The sequence below is a fragment of the Heterodontus francisci genome, chromosome 7 (genome assembly GCF_036365525.1).
Source record: "Heterodontus francisci isolate sHetFra1 chromosome 7, sHetFra1.hap1, whole genome shotgun sequence".
In the NCBI taxonomy this organism is placed as follows: domain Eukaryota; kingdom Metazoa; phylum Chordata; class Chondrichthyes; order Heterodontiformes; family Heterodontidae; genus Heterodontus; species Heterodontus francisci.
Window position 1 is genome coordinate 101,231,656 of NC_090377.1, and position 22,119 is coordinate 101,253,774.

Consider the following 22,119-nt stretch of genomic DNA (forward strand, 5'->3'; position numbering starts at 1 on the left):
TCCGTGCCAGTACGTTACCGTCTACACCATGAGCTTTTATATTCCGCAATAACCTTCGATATGACACCTTATCAAATGCATTCTGGAATTAAGTACAGTACTTCCATCAGTTCCCCTTTATCCATTGCACGTTACTTCTTCAAAGAACTCCAATAAATTGGTTAAACATGATTTCCCTTTCACAAAACCATGTTGACTTTGCCTGATTACCTTGAATTTTTCTACGTGCCCTACTATAACGTCTTTAATAATAAATAGCCTCTAACATTTTCCGTATGACAGAATACAATTTAATTCCACTTTCCTGCCTGCTCCCCATATCCCTTGATTCCTTGTGAGACCAAAAATCTATCTATCCCAACCTTAAATGTATTCAATCATGCAGCATGCACAACCCTCTGGGCTAGAGCATTCCAAAGATTCACCATCCTTTGAGTGAAGTAATTTGAGTTCATCTCAGTCCTGGATGATTGACCCCTTATCCTGAAACTGTGTCCCCATGTTCTAGATTCCCTGACCAGTGGGAACAATCTCTCAGCTTCTACCCTGTAAAGCCCTTTCAGAATCTTGTACATCTCAATTCAATCGCCTCTCATTCTTCTAAACTCCAGAGAATATAGGCTCAATTTACTCAGCCTCTCATCATAGGACAACTCCCTCATCTCAGGGACCAATCTAATAAATCTTCGCTGCACTGCCTCCAGTGCAAGTATATCCTTTCTTAAATGTGGAGACCAAAACTGCACAAGACTTTATTCCTATACTCCAATCCCCTTGCAATAAAGGCCCAACATGGCATTTGCCTTCCTAATTGCTTGCTGCACCTGCATGTTAATTTTGGATATTCCTTGCATGAGTACCCCCCAAGTCTCTCTGAACATCAATACTTACCAGTTTCACACCTTTTAAATAATATTCTGCTTTTCTATTTTTACAACCAAAGTGAACAACTTCACACTTCCCTACATTATAATCCATTTGCCATCTTGTTGCCCACTCATTTAACCTATCTATATCTCTTTGCAGATGTTAAGCTAACTGGCCTGTAGTTTCCTGCTTTCTGTCTCCCTCCCTTCTTGAATAAAGGATTTACATTTGCTATTTTCCAATCTAATGGAACCTTCCCAAAATCTGGGGAATTTTGGAAAATTAAAACCAACACATCAACTATCTCACTAGCCACTTCTTTTAAGACCCTAGGATGAAGTCCATCAAGACCCGGGGACATGTCAGCCCGCAGCTCCAACAATTTGCTCAGTACCACTTCCCTGGTGATTGTAATTTTCTTGAGTTCCCCCCTTCCATTTCCTGATTTACAGCTATTTCTAGGATGTTGCTTGTATCCTCTATAGTGAAGACCGATGCAAAATATCTGTTCAATTCACCTGCCATCTTTTTTTCCCTTGGAGTCATTTTTCAACTTTGAGCTCTGGCAGGGAGCCTCACTTGCTAGAGGTTGATATCCAACTTTGGAGCGCACATTGCATGTGACTTTTCAATGATAATGGAGGGATGATTGTATATACCATGCTTGAGTTTCTAATATGCATTCAATGGAAGAGATTACACACACAAAATGGTCTCTGGTAAACCTGCCTATTTTAATCACACAAGTTGTATTCTTTCCTCTTGATCAGCTCCCAACAATTTTTCATACATGAATAGCCACAAATTTCCTTGAATCCAATAAAGTGTGCCACCTCTTTCACCATAATTAGCTTCCTCACTTCAATTTCATGCACTAATCCAAGAACCATCTCAAACTTCATAACTGTTCAATGAACTTTCAACATGTATCTGAAGTCCTACAGGATTAGATAAGTTTTAAAATTATACAACTAACTGCGAAAGTGCTTCCATTTTAAAAAATATTTCATTTTTTTGAGGACGTGTTAAAACTGAAAAGATTCCATGGATGTGTTTTTTTTTAAACCAAGTTCACCGAAAGGACACTTGAGATGGTGTTTGAAAGCCACCTGTGCTGGAAATCATGTTATTTGGGCTCAGTAAACAAGAGAACCCTTGCTGACCTGGGGATAAATGGTTAAAGAGAAGCCACATGTCGAGGTTTATGGAGGTTAGGAGGTCAATTCTCTGTTTGGGGTTTGGATATTGTTTTCAGTGCAGTTGTGTGCGAACTGTTAGAAGACAGTTGGTGTTTTCCTGCCAAGGGAAAAAAAGAGTCCACCCAGCTCACCTCCTTCTCCACCTCTTTGAAGAAATCCTGCAAAAATCCAGTGTGGGAGAGCTAAAATCCCTGGCGCTGCATAGTGCCTGAGAAGCCAAAAAAAAAATCCCCAAAGCCACATTTGTCCTAGAAAGCCTACTAGAATAATTCTTGACATCTCCAGAACGAGCTGCTTCTGAAACAAGCGCAATGGCTTATCGACGTGTACCCAGACGCCAGCCAAAAAAAAAGGGACAACTGACTTCCTTCCATATCTTCTCTTTTTTTCCATCAAGAATTAACAAGTATTTGGCCAAAGTATTCTTTGTCTTTTTTTTTGTGACAGACCTCTGCAGAGAGAATTTCTGTATTCTTTTCAGGTGTGTGTAGGGGTGCAATTGGGAGATTTTTTTAAAAAAGGATCTTTCATACTTCAATAAAAGCAAAATACTGCAAATGCTAGAAATCTGAAATAAAAACAAGAAATGCTGGAACCACTCAGCAGGTCTGGCAGCATCTGTGGAAAGAGAAGCAGAGTTACGTTTCCGGTCAGTGACCCTTCTTCGGAACTGGTCTTTCATACTTCAATCTGTATGTTAATGCTTTGCTTCATTACTGGTTAAGTCTCGTTTTATAATGAACTGAATGTTGTTTATTAAAGAAACTTGTTTGGTGTATTTTATTCTGGGATATAAAAATAGGGTTTTTTAAAATTCTTTCATGGAATGTGGGCATCGCTGGCTAGGCCAGCATTTATTGGCCATCCCTAATTGCCCTTGAGAAGGTAGTGGTGAGCTGCCTTCCTGAACCACTGCAGTTCATGTGAGGTCGGTACACCCACAGTGCAGTAGGGAGGGAGTTCCAGGATTTTGACCCAGCGACAGTGAAGGAACGGCGATATAGTTCCAAGTCAGGATGGTGTGTGTCTTGGAGGGGAACTTGCAGGTGGTGGCGGTCCCATGCATTTTCTGCCCTTGTCCTGCTAGTTGATAGAGGTCACAGGTATGGCAGGTGCTGGTTAAGGAGCATTGGTGCATTGCTGCAGTGTACCTTGCAGATGGTACACACTGCTGCCACACTGAATCGATGGTGGAGGGAGTGAATGTTTGTAGATGGGGTGCTAATCAAGCTGGCTGCTTTGTCCTGGATGGTGTTGAGCTCCTTGGAGCTGCACCTATCCAGGCAAGGGGAGAGTACTCCATCATAGTCCTTACTTGTGCCTTGTTGATGGTGGGCAGGCTTTGGGGAGTCAGGTGAGTTACTCGCCGCAGGATCCCTACCTCTGACCTTTCCCTGTAGCCACCGTATTTATATGGCTACTCCAGTTAGTTTTTGGTCAATGGTAATCCCTAGGATGTTGATAGCATTACGATTGCTGAATCCCCCACAATTGAATGTCATGGGGAGATGGTTAGATTCTCACTTCTTAGAGATGGTCATTGCCTGGCCCTTGTGTGGCATGAATGTTACTTGCCACTTATCAGCACAAGCCAGAATATTGTCCAGGTCTTGCTGCATTTCTACACAGACTGCTTCAGCATCTGAGGAGTCGCAAATGGTGCTGAACATTGTGCAATCATCAGGGAACATCCCCACTTCTGATTGAAGAAAGGTCATTGAAGAAGCAGCCGACTGCTGGTTGGGCCTAGGACACTAGCCTGAGGAACTCCTGCAGTGATGTCCTGGAGCTGAGATGATTGACCTCCAACAACCACAACTATCTTCCTTTGCGCTAGGTATAACTCCAACCAGCAGAGAGTTTTCCCCGATCCCCATTGACTTCAGTTTTGCTAGGGCTCCTTGCTGCCATACTCAGTCAGTCACTCTCATCTCACCTCTTGAGTTCAGCTCTTTTGTCCATGTTTGAACCAAGGCACTGTCGATGATACCTTAGCTGTATTGGTAACTGAGTAAACATTTAAATATATGTTGTGACCTGTGGAGAAGTGGAACTAGAAAAGACAGTGCACTGCTCCTGCCTCAGTTAACACACTGGGTAATGTACTATAATATAGTGCATACAAACAAGTCTTGGTATTTTGCATTTTATTATTCCCCAGTAATGCTTTTTTTTCCCCAAAATATACTTTATTCATAAAAATCTGTAAAAAAAAATACATTACCAAACAGTTTAAAACAGCATCAAGTCAAAAAATATAAACAGTGTAAAGGTTATCAGTTTCCTTCAATACATTCATGAGTTGCCTCACAATCCTCCCATTTCATTTGTCATGCCTTTAACATTTCTACATTTTACAGCAAATGAAAATTTTCCCGATACAGTTTGAGAGGTTTCCCATGGATCCAGCCCCTCAGTTCAGCTTGGTGGGGGGACCTTACACTGTGGTCTTTCCCCATTGAGCCTTTGCTGCGGCTGCCCCAAGCTTTAGTGCGTCCCTTAGCACGTAGTCCTTGGAATGTGCCAGTCTGCAACAGTCGGTGGTGGACAACTCTTTGCGCTAGAAGACCAGCAAGTTTCGGGCAGACCAAAGGGCATCTTTCACCGAATTGATAGTCCTCCAGCAGCAGTTGATGTTTGTCTCGGTGTGTGTCCCTAGGAACAGCCCGTAGAGCACAGACTCCTGTGTTACAGAGTTGCTTGGGATGAACCGCGACAAAAACCACTGCATCTCTTTCCGCACCTGCTTTGTAAAGACACATTCCAGGAGGAGGTGGGCAACTGCCTCTTCCCCATCACAGCCACCGCGGGGGCACTGTGGAGAGGGGGCAAGACTTCGGGTGTGCAGGAAGGATCTGATGGGGAGGGCCCTTCTCACCACCAGCCAAGCTACATCTTGGTGCTTGCTTGAAAGTTCTGGTGATGAGGCATTCCACCAAATGACTTCGGTGGTCTGCTCGGGGAACCATCCGACAGGATCCACCGTCTCCTTTTCCCGTAGGGCCTTGAAGACATTCCGTGCAGACCACTGCCTGATGGATCGGTGGTCAAAGGTGTTTTCCCACAGAGACTGCTCCACGAAGGATAGGTGGTACGGCACGGTCCAACTGCATGGAGCGTTCCGCGGCAATGTGACCAGGCCCATTCTTCGCAACACCGGGGACAGATAGAACCTCAGCACGTAGTGACACTTGGAGTTTGCGTACTGGAGGTCTACACACAGCTTGATGCAGCCGCACGTGAAGGTGGTCATCAGGATGAGGGCGACGTTGGGTACATTTTTCCTGCCCTTATCCAGAGGTTTGAACATTGTGTCCCTCCAAACCCGGTCCATTTTGGATCCCGAGATGAAGCGGAAAATGGCTCGGGTGACCGCCACAGCGGTATGGGCCAAACCTGCGCCACTTACAGCAACAACGTAATACACCTTTTTGTGTCTTGTCTTATAATATTGTATACACCTACCTTCCTATTACCAAATATAGACTAAATGATTTCAATGTACCTTAGAATCACGTCATGATAAAATTTGCAATATTAATATAACCTGAATGGGACAGTAACTAAGTATGTTTCAGGTCTTGATTACATATTCTTCACTCCTGGGTTAAAGCTTCGTCAGAATGCTGAAGCTTTGAAACACACTCCCACTTCTCTTTTCATCCATTTACAATATTTCAATCAACGAATGAGTGCGACCTAACCCACCACTGCTCAGAGCAATGTGTCATATATTAATCTCACTACCTTAAAACTACACCTAGTTATATTAATATAATCCACACAAGATTAAATCCAGTTTATTAACAGAGCTGTGAATGTAGTCTCTTTTAGGACAAATAATCTCTAACTTCAATGTGTATTCAAGATGAAAATTGAGATGTTTATCATTCCTGCAGGTTCCTCATTAAATTGTTAAAGCTAATAATATTTTTAAAATTGAATGGAAAGGTTATCTTATGTAGCGTAATGCCCCACCACTTCAAGGGGAAAATTAGTTCCCTGTTTGCAGATTTCATCACTTCAGCTTTATAACAGGTGTTATGGCCAGGTGGTAAGGGGTGTGGGTAGTTTCCACTATTCACCTCCCACCTGACCACAGCAAGTGTTTTTGTTACTAGGGTTTTAGCCTCGGTTTTATTTGCCAAGTAAACAGATGGTGACAGGTTTTCTTGCAAGGTTAAAACAGAAGATTAAATTATTTATTGAACAATATTCATTCCCAAAATGGTCGCAACTGCACCCACACCCACCCACCCACCCTTTTCCTCTCTATTCTTGCGGAAGTGGTTTTTGGGGTTCATGGTAAACCTGGTGAATCTTCTTGGAGGATATTTTCTCTTCTTAAGTTGCAGGCCTGTGTTGGTCGCAGATTTTCTGGTGATTAAGACTTCAGTCTGGAGGCGATGGTCATTTTCAACTCTTTGTTGCACCAAGTGACAATGGTGTAGTGGTAACTTCACTGGACTAGTAATCCAGAGGCCAGGCTCATGCTCTGGACATGAGTTTGATTCCCACGACAGCAGATGGTGGGATTTGAATTCAATCAATAAGTCTGGAATTAAAAACTAAGCTTAATGGTGGCCATGAAACCATTATCAATTGTTGTAAAAATGCACCTGATTCACTAATGTCCTTTAGGGAATGAAAGCTGCTGTCCTTTCCTGGTCTGGCCTACATGTAACTCCAGACCTATACCAATGTGGTTGACTATTAACTGTCCTTTGAAATGGCCCAGCAAGCTACTCAGTTCAAGGGCAATTAGGGATGGGCAATAAATGCTGACCTAGACAGTGATGCCCACATCCCATGAACTAACTTTTTAAAAAGTTGAAGTGTAGAATTTGCAGCAGGGCTCCTTTGGTTGTTGCTGGATCCCTCGCTTTTTGTGATGCTGTTGTGATCTCTTTCTCCTCTCTCTCTAGAGAGCTACCTTTTAAAAAAGTAAAAATCTCTCACATTTTGTTTCTGTTAAGAGACGCATGGCCTCCTCCCTGTGGTGTCCAACAGTGGACCAGGATGCGGCTACTTCACACCTTCTTTGTTTCAGAAGAACCCATTCAATCCAGGAATGTCTCTTGCTGGTTTCAGAATGGGTGTAATTGACACACCTTAGCTTGGAATGTATCAGTTTGTCCTCAACAGACGGTAAGACAGTTTGAATATACAAGCCCAGTCAGCCTGACCTTCAGCAGCCATTTTGCAACACATTGACTTTTCCTTTCAAAAGTGCACAATTACTTATATCTCGAGTTTGGTTCTGTATTTTCATCGCTGCACCTCTCGTGGGCATGACACTGGATTGTAGGAGGGAGGTGTAAATGTGTGTTATCTCTCCATTAAGTGACATTGGCAACATCCGAGTACATAGCAGATCTCCCGTACTCTGTTGTACAATATGTCACTGCAAACCTACTGGGTCACTTTACATAAATCCACTGCACTGTAGCGTCAGCCGTGGCTCAGTGGGTAAGGGTGGTCTTGCCTCAGATTCAAAGTTGTTGTTTCAAGTCCCATTCTAGAGACTGGAGTACAAAAAAAATCTAGGCTGACACTCCAGTGCAGTACTGCAAGAGTGCTGCACTGTCAGAGATGCCATTTTTCGAATGAGAAGTCTAAGTCAAGGCCCTGCCTTCTCTCTCAGATGGACGTAAAAGATGCCACAGCACTAATCAAAGAGTAGCAAGGGTGTTATCCCCAGTTTCCTGGCCACCGTTTATCCCTCAACCATCACTAAAACAGATCCTCTGATCATTATCAAATTGCTATGAGTGGAACCTTGTGCACAAATTGGCTGCCACATTTCCCTAAATTACAATAGCGACTACACTTCAAAAAGCACTTCATTGGTTAGAAAGCACTTCGAGACCCTGAAAGGCATGATACAAATGCAAGTTGTTCTTTTCACTCTAAGTAACCATTTAAAAAAATATATATAATGGTCATGTCTTCACTAGCATTACAATACTTTGGATCTGTAACCTTTTATTGAATTTGTGTTCCCTTTAATTTTAAACCTCTAAACATCCAGATCTGAAAGGTAGCATTGAAAGCGGCCTGCAAGCAGGTTATCTTCTGGCAGCTGGGGGTTAGCAAGTGACACAGAGACAGTCAAATAGAGGAACAAAAATAAATATAAGATTAACTTTGCTTTTGTGACCCCCCATTGTCGCTGGCAAGGAAAGGTTGAGGGTTATCATTGTTATACTTTGCACTGGGCTGAATAATGGAAGTAAATTTGTAATTGTCTGAACTGTTGAAGGATTAAATTGAATTAAATAAACAAATTCTTTACCTCAGATCCCTAGTTTTCACAGCTTTCATTTTTACATGTTGAAATGTTCGACATTTTGAACCTTCAATAATTGCAGTGTTCCCTGCCTAATGTATCTAGCAATGGGCTAATAAGTTTTTTTTTTAAATCTTTATTACTTTCATGTAACATTTGCAAAGTTTATTTTCTTTGAAAGTCTATAAGTAAATCTTTGTCACAGCCGTGTCTCCTTATATTTTACAAATTCTATCAGCGCTTCTTTGAACGATTTCATTTTAAGCTATCCTACACCTTCCGCCTGCCCCCCTTTCTCCCTCCACCCACCCACCCACCACCCCCCCATACACACATCTTTATGGTGTTGAAATCAAGGCCTATCGTACAGCCCTCTATTCTAACTCATTCTTTCCCAAGATCTCCTTCCCACACCTCCCCCACCCCCCTAAGTCTTACAGGAAGACCACAGCTGGACTGCTCACATCTGCCATTATGGGGGAAATCAATGGTAAAATGACCTATAAAAGTCTTAACAGATAAAGATTAATAATGCAGACATGTAGAAAGACACAAAGAAATTCAAATACAACGAAATGCTGGAGAGACTCAGCAGGCTAGGCAGCATCTGTGGAGACAGAAATAGAGCTAATGTTTCGGGCCGGTGACCTTTCATCAGAACCAGAAGTAGTTAGACATTGAAGAGTTTTAAACAAGTACAGGAGTAGGGACAAAAGTGGAGTGGAGAAAATAAGAAAAGGGAAGGTCTATGATAGGGTGGAGGGCAGGAGTGATTAAATGACAAAAAGAGATAATGGTGTAAAAGGAAAAAATGCTGGAAATACTCAGCAGGCCAGGCAGCATCTGTGGAGAGAGAAACAGAGGTAACATTTCAGATCAATGGGATGAGGGTACAAGGCAAAAGGGGAAGTTAATGGGGCAGGTAAACAAACAAAAAATAGGTCTAGAGGAGCTGTAAATGGCAACTGCAGAACCATGACCAGAACCTGCCATCTGAGAAAATGGAGACAGTGGTTAGGATCCCCTTAACGCCTCTGTAGTATAAAGGGTTTGAAAGGGTTAATGTCAGGGACAGTGAGAGTAACATCTCCCACTGTGACTGATGTAAGAGATCACATGAGAGAGACCTTACGAGGAGAAGCAGCATGGCATCCGTGGAGTTAAGACATACTTCTGTAAAGCTGTACATATTTCTTTAATATATAATAAATTAGTTATTGTTAAAACATACCAAAATCTCTCCTAGCTAGACTAACCAAACATACAACATGAACAGTGGTGGTTCTTGCCACACAAACACCCAGCAAATTTTGAAAAAAAACTAAAAACATTGGAAAGTCAGACCTGAAAAAAGTGGCACCAAAACGGCAGAACTCGAGAAGAGGCTGTGAGAAGCTCCAGAGCTGCTCCACGGATGAAGTGGAGGAACGGAGAGTTGGGGAGTTGGCTTGCAGAGGCATTCAGGCTGCAACACAGAGGCGTGATGGTCTTTTAAAAAAAAAATCCCAGTCCAGCAATCACAGGCTTCAAGTCGGAGAACCAAACAACAGTTGGGGAACTGGCAAGCAACCTTTAAAAAGGGTAGAAAATTGATTTTAATAGCTCACTGGGCAGGCAGCACTGGGAAAGGTAAATCGCTAGCAAGGGCAAGTCTGAGGTCGGCACAATTACACAGAGCAACTGCAAGACAGCATGAAAGAAAAGCAGCTGAAAATATTCAATACTCCAGAGGAAGGGAGTGAAGAGATTATTGAAATAACACTGCAAAGCTGCGTTCAAGAAATAAATACCTCGTCTAGCAAAGAGACTTCTCAGGGAAAGATGGTGACCGCAGCAGGAGTCAGTGTGAGCATGAGCAGTGCAGGAAAACGTTCAATACTGGAAGGCAATTTTAGAACAGCAATAAACTACTTAGAAAGCTTAGAAAAACCATGGATCTTAAATTTACACTGCCAGAGGGGTTTGGACACATGGAAGGTCCAAATCAAACTCAAAAATGGTCACTTTGGAGAAAAAGATTTTTGAGGTACAGAATTGCTTCAAATTTAGACAGCAAGTCTGAAGTAGAACAAGCCAACACATTACTTTATTCCATAGGAGCAATAGCAGACAATGATATTTCAAGGCATTACTGAGACATCAGACAAATTTTAAGAAGTCTTAAAAGCCTTTGATAACTATTTCAATCTGAGGAGCAACATAATTCTATAAAGGGCCAAATTCAACAGAAGGGTCCAGAAACCAGGTGAACCGGTGGATGCTTTTATTAATGACCTTTACAGGCTAGTTGAAGGATACGAATATGGAGACCTAAAATCAGAACTAATACGAGACGGCACTGCAGTAGGCATTGCTGATGCTGATGCAGTCTGAGGAAGACCTCACGCTAGAAAAAGCAAGACAGCTGGTGAGACAAGCAGAAGTCTGTAAGCAGAACAGAGCAATCCTGAGAGGTAAACAACCACCTTGGTTCAGGATACCTCCAATGACCATACAGTTCCTTAAGCACAGGACTGTAAAAGAAGCACCAGAAAAGGTGGTACATTTGGGAGGGAAGGTGCAAGACACCATGAAACCCTGCCAGCATTGTGGTGCCAAAAGACCCACAGGCACCAACAGTGTCCTACAAAGCAGATGCTTCCACTGCAAGAACGTCGGCCATTTGAGAAGATGTGCCAAAGTAAAACCTTTACTTTCACAGGTTTTAACGGAAAAGTCTTCATGCATAGAGCTATTAATGAAGTTCAACAATCCCTGTCAGAAGAGAAATCAGAAAACTTCCTTGGTGAGATTAATGATCCTAAATCATGGATTCTGGACTGCAGATATATGTGTGTCAATGGACTGTTATACCAATGTGCTTTGTTGAATGATAATTTTTTTTCAATCCACTGACTGGAGATCTGAATGTATATACTTTTTAAAAGACATTTAAAAAAGAAAGTTGGGCACCTAGTTTGCAACACTGTATCCTACCCTGCAATGCTTGTGAGGGGGGAGACAAAATGGCTGCATTTCCCAGCAAGAACCAAGATCCAGGAAGTTTAAAGAAACTACCTGTTCTTTCAGCAAACAGATAAATACTGCTAACTGCTATGTTTGAATCACTGAGTTACTGTCATGTGACAAGCCCCTCCCCATTTATGGTGTTAAGCTGGCGTTTTCTTTGCAGCAAGAGGAGAAGCAACTGGATTCTGACATCTGCATACCCGAGTGGCGGGCTCTCTGTATTCCAGCTTGAAAGCTTTCAAATCCTGCCAGTTGACTGCCCACTTTTGCATACCCCGGCAACAGTCAGAAACCCCGTTGGAGGAAATTATCTGCATCGCCGTCTCCAAGAGACCCACCGAACCAGTGGTTCTATGGTTCTTCAAACTAAAAGCCTCAGGATCAGTGAATTCAGCTAGAAGCCAGCCGAATCACCAAACTCCATAGACTGTATATGTTTTTTTCCTATGGACTCTAACTCAACCAACTGACATTTCTCCACTCTGTAACCTATTTGTGTGAAAACATCCAGAGTGTGAGAGTGACAGTCGGCACGTTGAGAGCGAGAGAGAGCGAGAGCAGTACATCCACTTTAAGAATTAATACTGTTGTGGTCAAATAAGGAGGGAAAAAGAGGGAAGCCCTTCAAGCCCTCTTCACTTGACAATAACAGAAATTTGGGGGGCTCATGTCTGGGATCAAACTCAAAAGACAAATGGGAAATTGGAAGCAGGAAACCAAATTGATCCCCAGCATTAATTTTTAAAACTCCAGTACAGGTTTTCTTGTGGTTTTCAGTGCTACAGTACTAAAATGTCCATATTTGAGACCAGTACCTTCCTAGAAAACAGTGATGTAACTTGGACCAGGTTAAAAGCCCTATCTGTTGAAGAGTTGAAGAATGTAGCTGGGCAGTTAGAGATTACGATCCATCCAAAAGCTAGAAAGCCTGAAATCCCAAAACTTGTGGCCAGCCATTTTAAAATTGACACTGAAGAACCAGAGACAGGCATAGAATCTGAAACAGACACAGTAATGGTATAACTAGTTGTACAGAGGAGACTAGAATTAGAATTCCAGAAGGAGAAAGAGCAGAGAAAATTTCAGGAAAAAGAAAAAAAAGAGCTTTCCAGAGAGAGAAAGAGGAGAGAATTCCAGCAAATGGAGAAAGAAAGGGAATTCCAGAAATGGAAGGAAGAGAGGGAATTCAAGTTAAAGCAGCTCAAACTGAATAGGGGGAAGACCCAATGTACCCAGTGACGGAACAGTCAGTGATGGAACTACCCCTAGCTCAAGACCAGGTGCTGAGCTTTTAAAGTTCTCCTAGTTGATACCAAAGTTCAATGAGGGGGATGTGGAAGCATTTTGCATCTCTTTTGTTAAGCTTGCAATACAGATGAAGCTGACACTGTTATTGCAAAGCAAACTAACAGGAAAAGCCCGTGAGGTTTATTCACTGTTGCCTGATGAGAGTTGATCAGACTATGAGATAACTAAAAATGCTATCCTGAGCGCATATGAACTTGTACCAGGGGCGTACTGCCAAAAGTTCCAAACTCTCCAAAAGCAGCCAGAACAAACTTACATCAAGTTCGACAGGGTTAAGCAACACGTTTTTGACCAATGGATACAGGCACTTAAGATAGAGTCCACCTATGAAAACCTGAGACAGGTGATCCTCCGAGGAATTCAAAAAACTCACTTCCCTTTTCCATAAGAAACCACATGGAGGAACAAAAGGTTCCAAGAGCCAGACAGGCAGCAATCCTGGCTGATGATTATAAACTAATTCACAAGCCTATGCCCCAAGGGAAACCCTTCCCTGGTCACCTCCAAAAACCTGAAAAGGATAGAAGGTGGGAGGGTGATAGGAGGATGAACAGCCATGGGAGAGAAGGGAGAGCTGGAAACACAGGGGACCCTCCTCACATCAAAAAAGGTGCTGAAAACAGCAGTGATGCCTGAAAGCCTGTATGTATTGTAACAAGGCAGGTCACCTTCGAGCTGACTGCTGGAAGTTATGGGGAAAACTCATTGGTTTAGTCAGGGTACACCAGACCAGTGCAGAAAATGGGGCTCTGATGGAAAGCACAGCGGACCAGGCTGTGGCTTTAACTGCGGCAGTAAAACCCAGTAATCCTGCCGCTGAGAGTGCGGGAAAACTTAATAAAATCCCTGAGTGTTACCAGGATTTTGTGTCCAGAGGAAAAGTGACCCCATACCTCTCAAGTGAGGCGAGTAAGTCCATATTCATACTTGGGGGATACAGGGGCCACCCAATTCCTTCTGCTGGGAAAAGGCATGACCTTTCCCCCAGAGAGTGCATTGAATGCTAGAATGCTAGTAAATGGTATCAGAGGAAAGTATATGCCCATATCTTTACACCAGGTGCACCTGGAGTGCGACTTGTTTCAAGACTGGTAACCATGGGGATTGTCCCTAGTTTACCTGTGGATGGGATCTGGCAGTGGGTGAAGATGGTAGCTTCCGCAGTGGTTTTAGAGAGACCAAAAGAGATCAGGGAGACAGAGCAGTTACAGGAAAAGGTCCCTGGCATTTTTCTTGACTGTGTGGCGACCTGGTCCATGGCCAAACAAGCTCCGTCAGAAGAGGCTGAACTGACACTGCAGACAGATGACCCGACTGTCTGGTTATCTGAAACCTTCCTTGGGAAATTAGAGGATCCAAAGGATGGGTTAAACAGGTCTTCCTTAGTCAAGGCTCAGCAAGCCAACCCAGGGTTAAAAAAGTTAGCACAGACTGCCCAAACTGAAGCTGAAGCAGTGGGAGTTCCAGAGTGCTGCTATTTAAAAGATGAGGTGCTGATAAGGAAATGGAGACCTGCAGATGAAGTGGTTCACCAGGTAGTAGTGCCACCGAGGTACCATAAGGAAATATTGAGAATAGTCCACAAGATTCCAATGGCTGGAAAACCCAAGCCCGCATCCGACAGCATTTCCACTGGCCACAACGCCACAAGGATGTGGTGGAGTTCTGCAAGACTTGCCACACATGCCAGGTTGTGGGAAAGCCTCAACCTGCGCCCCTAATTCGCATTCTGACTTTTGGGGAACTGTCCAGCCGAGTGCCGGTAGATTGTGTGGGGCCCCTGCTAAGAACAAAAAGGGGGCTACCAGTATCTTCTCACCATTATGGATGTGGCTACCTGATTTCCAGGGGCTATCCCACTAAGAACTATCTCTGCCAAGGTAGTGGTGGAGGGGCTAACCCAATTCTTTACCCAATATGGGCTGCCTGCAGAGATCCAGTCAGATCAGGGCACAAATTTTATGTCCAGTCTTTTTCAAAAGATCATGAGTAATTTGGGCATAACCCAGCTAAAGTCCTCAGCCTACCACATACAGTTACAAGGTGCTTTGGAGTGGTACCACCAGACCCTAAAGACAATGATCAGGGCATACTGCTATTGGTACCCCCCATGACTGGGAAAAAGGGCTGGGATTTCATCTGTTTGCTACCATGCACTCACCCAATGAGTCCACCGGCTTTAGTCCCTTTGAATTAGTTTATGGACACGAGGTGAGAGGTCCTATAAAACTAATCAAGGAAAGGTTTTTGGGACCCAGGAAAAAATCTTCCGTTAGCCTACATCTCCATTTTCCGAGAACGGCTCACGAGAGCCTGTGCGGTGGCTCAGGAACACCTAAAACCCTCCCAGACAGCTATGAAAAGGCAGGTGGATAAACATGCCGAGGCAAAAACATTTCAGTCCAGAGACAACGCATTACCAATACAGGAGAGAACTATTGAAAGCCCGGTTCAGTCGTCCGTACAGAGAATATAGACAATTAGCCAGGTGAATTATACATTTGACACCCCTGATCATAGGAAAAAGCAAAGGCTGTGCCACATCAATATGTACCGGTCACAGCATTGGGCAAAATTATCAAGTCCAAATTCAGATTTGAGAGAGAAGCTGCTCCCTTCAAGTAAACTTATTTACTTTGCCTCTTATTCTTATTGTCTTCAAATTTCTTCATTCTGACCAGTTTTTAAATCAGTTTATTGCCCTCCCCCTAATTCTATCCTCAATCTTCAATACTCTTTTTCATTATAGACTCCTCACAAATAATTGCAAAAGACTCACATACGTACGTTAATCTAAGGCTTCTTCTCCTCATATTATGTCGCAAAACCCTTTGGTAGGTAGTCCTGTAGTCATTTATTTGTAGTTGGCAAGCAACCACCATTTTTCATATTATGGTCAACGAATACCTGCAGCTTTGGGTGATCAAGTTTTTCCAATGGCATGTTGGCACTTGCAAAAGCATTCAGAAGTTCCATTGTAACCAATTGATGATTTTCTGAGTTCTCTGTTGACTTCTTAAAAGATGAAATCATTGCTTGGTTTTTTTTTTTGCATGTTTGTTTTCCAGCAGCGCAGTGTCGAATGCTCTCTTTCTGTTGTGTGGCTTTCGGAAGTGGCGCTTTTTTCACGGCCGTGAATTTGGTAGGGCACTGGTTATAGCACTTGCTCAAATGCTTCTGAAAATTCATGTACTCCACATCCACTTCACATCGCATACATCGTATCTGTTGCTCCTGCAAAAAACCCTTAGTAGATTTCCGTACCACTTATAATTGTTAGACTTGTTTCAGTCACATGTTGATAACACTTTTGTTATAAAATAACACCACCTTACCTGTTGTGGGCACAGACTAACTAGCATTGGGATAGCACTGGGGGTACTGTCGTTTTGAGCCCCGTCAGTACTTTTAGTGGGCATCCCAGGGTCTGGAATTATTGGGAGGCGGTTTCAGAATTCTGTGAACGCTGAAGATGAAGATGGAGTTTCTGGAAACTAGGGCCAAGCACAAGACTTCTGAATCACTGCAAGAGAGGTGACAGGATTTCAGGATACTGGCGACAGCTTTAGAATTAGGGAGCAATGGGAATGCAGGTTAGAATTTTGCGAACATTGGAAGTTGGGTAAGGGGAAGCTTGTATGGGTGATGAGTTCAATAGACCTTTGTAATGGGTTTTGGACCATGGAGGAAGCAGTATTTGGGGTTACTGAGATCTACCAGTATTGCGTCAGCAGGACCTAGCACCCTGGTCATCGAGTGGCCTGAGAGAATGGGACCCAAATGATCCTTGACCGTTTTGAAACTATGTTTAAGATGTTAGTTTGGACATTCAAAATTCTACTTACTAATTAAAAATTAAAAACAGCTTTCTCCCAGAAAGTATCGAGAAAATGGGAAAGGTGTTGCATAACTTCTTGTCACAATAAGTATACTTACGGATTGGAATTCTGGACAATTTTAGATCAACTTTTGTATGTGGTGTTGCTGCTAGCATATTAGAGGATAGGCTGTTCTATAACAATAGAGATGTATTTTGTGACTGGTTGTGTTGAATCAGAGGATACCCTACTTTATGACAATCGGAGTTTTAGCAACAGTGTTGTCGAAAAAGTGACATTTACAGGAAGTATATACTATATACAGTAGCGACAACTTGCATTTATATAATGCATATAACATGGTAAAATGTCCTGAGATATTTTACAGGAATGTTGCCAAAAAGAATTTGACACAGAAACTTGAATGTGCGATAGATTAACATTTCCTTCTACAGAATCTACTTCTCCTTTAAATACAATCTGATTTGTTTTAAATGGGGCAGTGATCTTTACTTTGAACGCCAAGTCAAAAGCTGATGAAGTTTAACAGCAAGCCCCATTGTAACCTCAACTACAATGCTAATGCAAGTATGTGGAAATTTCAACGTTTGTGAAATCAATTTTAGTGGTCTGACATGTATGGAGTAAGCAGCTATGAGGAAAGATTGGATCAGCTAGGGTTAGCCTCCTTTTGTTCTAAGGAAAATGAGGAGTGACTTAATTGAGGTGTACAAAATTATGAGGGGCCGAGGTAGTGTAGATAGGAAGGACCTGTTTCCCCTAGTGGAGGGGTCAATTACCAGAGGGCACAGATTTAAGGTGATTGGTAGAAGGATTAGAGGGGACATGACGGAAAACTTTCACCCAGAGGGTGGTGGGTGTCTGGAATTCACTGCCCGGATCAGTGTGGAGGCAGAAACCCTCAACTTTTTTTTTTGACAAAAAGTTACCTATACATGCACCTGAAGCACTGTAACCTGCAAGGCTACAGACCAGGTGCTATAAGGTGGGATTAGATTGGGAGGCTAGTTTTTTCAGCTGGCACAGACACGATGGGCTTAATGGCCTCTTTATGTGCCGTAACGTTTCTATGATTCTATGGTTAAAACAGTATCACAGCCGGGAAGGGAACAAACAAGCACAAGTCTATCAGGCAGTCAGGAAAGAGGAGGGTGAAAGGGATAGTGAGGACTAGCTAGAGGAAGGCCTGGAGGATTCCCAAGTCAAACAAGAAAACCTATCCAGTTGGTTCTTATGATCATAGCAAGTAAGTAATCAAACACCTACTGAATTGGCCAGTGCATCCACTTTAAGAAAGAATTAAACCAGTTGTGGTCAAACAAGGAGAGGAAAAAGAGGGAAGTCCTTCAACCCCTCCTCACTTGACCATAATAGGACATTTTACCAACTTTAAACTAGACACTGGAGCAAGTCTAACAGTTTTATCAGGCAATAAACCACGGTTATCAACGCATTGCCTATTGGAAACACTATGTTCCACAGAATCAAGAATTTTCTCTTTTAAGTAGAAGAATTTGTATAGACCTTCATCTGATCAGGAAAGTGGAAGAAGTTAAGCAGCAAGAATCCAGGAGTCACTTCTAAAAAGATTTTCTGAAATTATTTACTGGTCTAGGAAGACTTAGACTGAATATAGTATTACTTTGTGAAAAGATGCTAAACCTGTATGTCTTTTCATGCCTAAGAAGATACCACACCCACTAATGAAACAAGTCCAATGTGGATTAGCACCATCAGAACTGTTGATGGGGAAGAAGCTCAAAACACAACTTCCCATCCTACTCAAAAAATTATTTCTAGGGCTAGAAATCCAGAATTATCCGAGTTCAAGACAGAGAAAAGTCTTATCGAAAACAACAAGCTTATAACTATAACAGGAGATATCGTACCAGAAACCTACCCAAGTTGTTGGAAGGAGAAAAGGTCTGGGTACGAGACCAAGGCAGAGAAGGAGTAATCGTCCAGAGAGATGAGAATCAAGAGGGATCATATTTAGTACATACTTCAGAAGGTGCTATAAGAAACAGGAGAAATCTTATTTCTATTCATCAAAGACGCCAGTCATACATTTAGATGAATCAGGTGTCGATCCTGAAATTCAGAAAGCACTGGATACTGCAAACCTCAATGAAGGCTATCTAAGTCAAGAAACAAAAGTTCAGAGAAAGATTATTGATCTTCCGAGTTCCAAGTCCCCGAACAAGATGATCAGGGAGAGTTGTGTAGCCTCCTGACAGATTGAATCTGTGATGTCAGAAACTTGGGGCGAGATGGGGTAGTATGTAAAAGTAAAAACAAACATATAGAAAAATAGATGGACAAAGACTTGGTGGAAGAAGTAGTATAAGAGTTTGAAAGGGTTAATGTCTGGGACAGTGTGAGTAACACCTCCCACTACGATGATCTAAGAGATCACGAGAGAAAGACTTGGAGAAGAAGCAGCATGCCATCAGTGGAGTTAGACATACTTGTGTAAAGCTGTACATATTTCTTTAATATATAATAAATTAGTTCGTCAAAAAACTTACCAAAGACTCAGTAATCTGTCCTAGCTAGACTTAACAAACATACAACAGACTCCACCTCAAGTCAAATATTTGGACCGAGTGAAAAACTTCCATATTAGGAAAAGTGAGAAAAATAATTGTAAAAAATGGCAGATGCAGGAAAGAGTCAAACACAAAAATGCAAACAAATCCCAGTCAATCGTGCAAAAACAAAAAGAACAGGCCCACACCATGGGCTCATACCTCCACCAGCACTGTGCTCTGATGTACAGGCTCTAAACTCAAACAATTTCCCATCCCCCGACGGTGACAGACCATGATGGAGAGATCAAAGTGGGAATGGAAAGAGGAGTTAAACTGACAAGTCACAGGGAGGCCAATATCACACTTCTGGACAGAATGGTGATGTTTCGCGAAGCAGTCACCTGATCTGCATTTGATCTCCCCAGTGTAGAGGAGACCACACCATGAGCAGTGAAAACAATATACTAGACTGAAGTACATTTGAATTGCTGCCTCTGATTTATCCTGGGTTTTTAAAATAAAGTTTGACATACTGAAGAACTCTTTCTTCTGATTATAATTCTCCTCCAGGCTGCCCATACCCAGTCAAGACCAACAGACTATTTGCAAATGTTGGTTATTGCCCAAAGTATCAAGCAACAAAATTCAAGCATAAATTTATTCAATCAGAGCTGGCAGCTGAATTTAAATTGCTTTGGATTGGCAGAGTTGGAGATGATAAATTATTTTTAGATGCATTTTCAATTAAAAATGCTGTTCTGTACTCGCCCAATTGAGTTTATCCACTGAGCTATGTAGACAAGGATAATCCCCAGTCTCTGCTAGTTTAGTTGATCTCCGGATTACAGTAGGAATGTATAATTCACTTCAGGGCCCTTTGGTTAGGGGAGGGAATATTAACCTTGGTGGTCATGAAAGTACCAGATTGTTGTAAAAACCCAGCTGGTTCATTAAAGTCCTTCAGAGAAGGAAATCTGACATCCTTACCCGGTCTGGCTTACATGTGACCCCAGACCCACAACAATGTGGTCGACTCTGAACTGAAATGGCCTAGAAAGCCAATCAAATGTATCAAACAGCTACAGAAAAGTTGAAAACAGGCAGACTGCCCAGCATTGAGCATGGCACCGAAAAAGACAACGACACACCCTGTCCAGTTGAAGCTGCAAAGACCTCCTCACTAACATCGGGCGTCTTGTGCCAAAATTGGGAGATCTGTCCCACAGACTAGTCAAGCAACAGCCTGAATTAGTCATACTGACTGAATGAGACCTTACAGCTAATGCCCCGGACTCTTCCATCACCATCCTGGGTTTATCCTGTATCAGGAACAGGACAGCTTCACCCGAGGTGGCGGCACAATGATATACAGTCAGGAGGTAGTGGCCCTCGGAGGCTTCAACATTGACCCCAGATCCCATAAAGACTCATGGCATCAGATCAAGGAAACCTCCTGCTGATTACCACCTACTGCCCTCATTCAGCTGATGAATCAATATTGCTCCATGTTGAACACCACTTGGAAGCACGGAGGGTAGTAAGGGCACGGAATGTACTCTGGATGGGGGACTTCAAATGTCCATCAAGAGTGGCTTGGTAGCACCACTACTAACCAAGCTGGCCAAGTCCTGAAGGACATATCTGCCTGACTGGGCCTGCGGCAGGCGGTGACAGAACCATCAATAGGGAGAAACCTACTTGACTTCATCCTCACCAATCTACCAATTGATAGGAGTGACCACCACACAGTCCTTTTGGAGACTAAGACCTAGCTTCACACTGAGATTACACTCCATCATGTTGTGTGGCACTATCACCGTGATAAATGGGCATACTTAGAACAGATTTAACAGCTCAAAACTGGTCATCAATGAGTTGCTGTGGGCCATCAGCAGCAGAATTATACTCAAGCACAATCTGTAAACTCATGGCTCGGCATATCCCCCACTCTACCATTACCATCAAGCTGGGGGACCAATCCTGGTTCAATAAAGCTGCAGGAGAGCATGCCAGGAGCAGCACCAGGGAGACCTAAAAATGAGGTGCCAACCCAGTGAAGCTACAACACAGGATACATGCATGCTAAAACAGTGGAAGCAGCATGCAAAACAGTTAAACTATCCCACAATGAACAAATCAGAACTAAGCCCTGCAGTCCTACCACATCCAGTCATGAATGGTGGTGGACAATTAGACAACGAACTGGAGGAGGAGGCTCCACAATCTTCATTGATGGGGGAGCCCAGCACATCAGTGCAAAAGATAAGGCTGCAGCATTTGCAATCATCTTCAGCCAGAAGTGTCGAGTGGATGATACATCTTGGTCTCCTCCTGAGATCCCCAGCATCACAGATGCCTGTCTTCAGTCAAATTGATTCACTTCATGTGATATCGAGAAATGGCTGAAGGTATGGGATACAGCAAAGGCTACGACCCCTGACAACATCCTGGCTGTAATACTGAAGACTTGTTCTCCAGAACTAGCCGCACCCCTAGCCAAGATGTTCTAGTACAGCTGCAACACTGGCATCTACCTAACAATGTGGAAAATTGCCCAGATATGCCCTGTGCAAAAAAAAAGAAATTCTGGCCAATTACCGCCCCATTAGTCTACTCCTGATCATCAGCAAAGTGATGGGATGTGTCATTGACAGTGCCATCAAGGGGCACTTACTGAGCAATAACCTGCTCACATATGCTCAGTTTGGGTCCCGCCAGGGCCACTCAGCTCCAGACCTCATTACAGCCTTTGTCCAAACATGGACAAAAGAGCTGAACTCCAAATGTGAGGTGAGAGTGACTGCCCTTGACATCAAGACATCAACGAGCCTTAGCAAAATTGAAGTCAATGGAAATTGGGGGGGGGGGGGGGGGGGGGGAAGGAAGAGGGGACTCTACACTGGTTGGAGTCATACCTAGCACGAAGGAAAATGGTTGCGGTTGTTGGAGACCAATCATCTCAGCCCAATGACATCACTTCAGATGTTCTTCAGGGTAGTGACCTATGCCTCAACCATCTTCAGCTGCTTCATCAATGACCTTCCCTCCATCATAAGGATCAGAAGTGGGGATGTTCA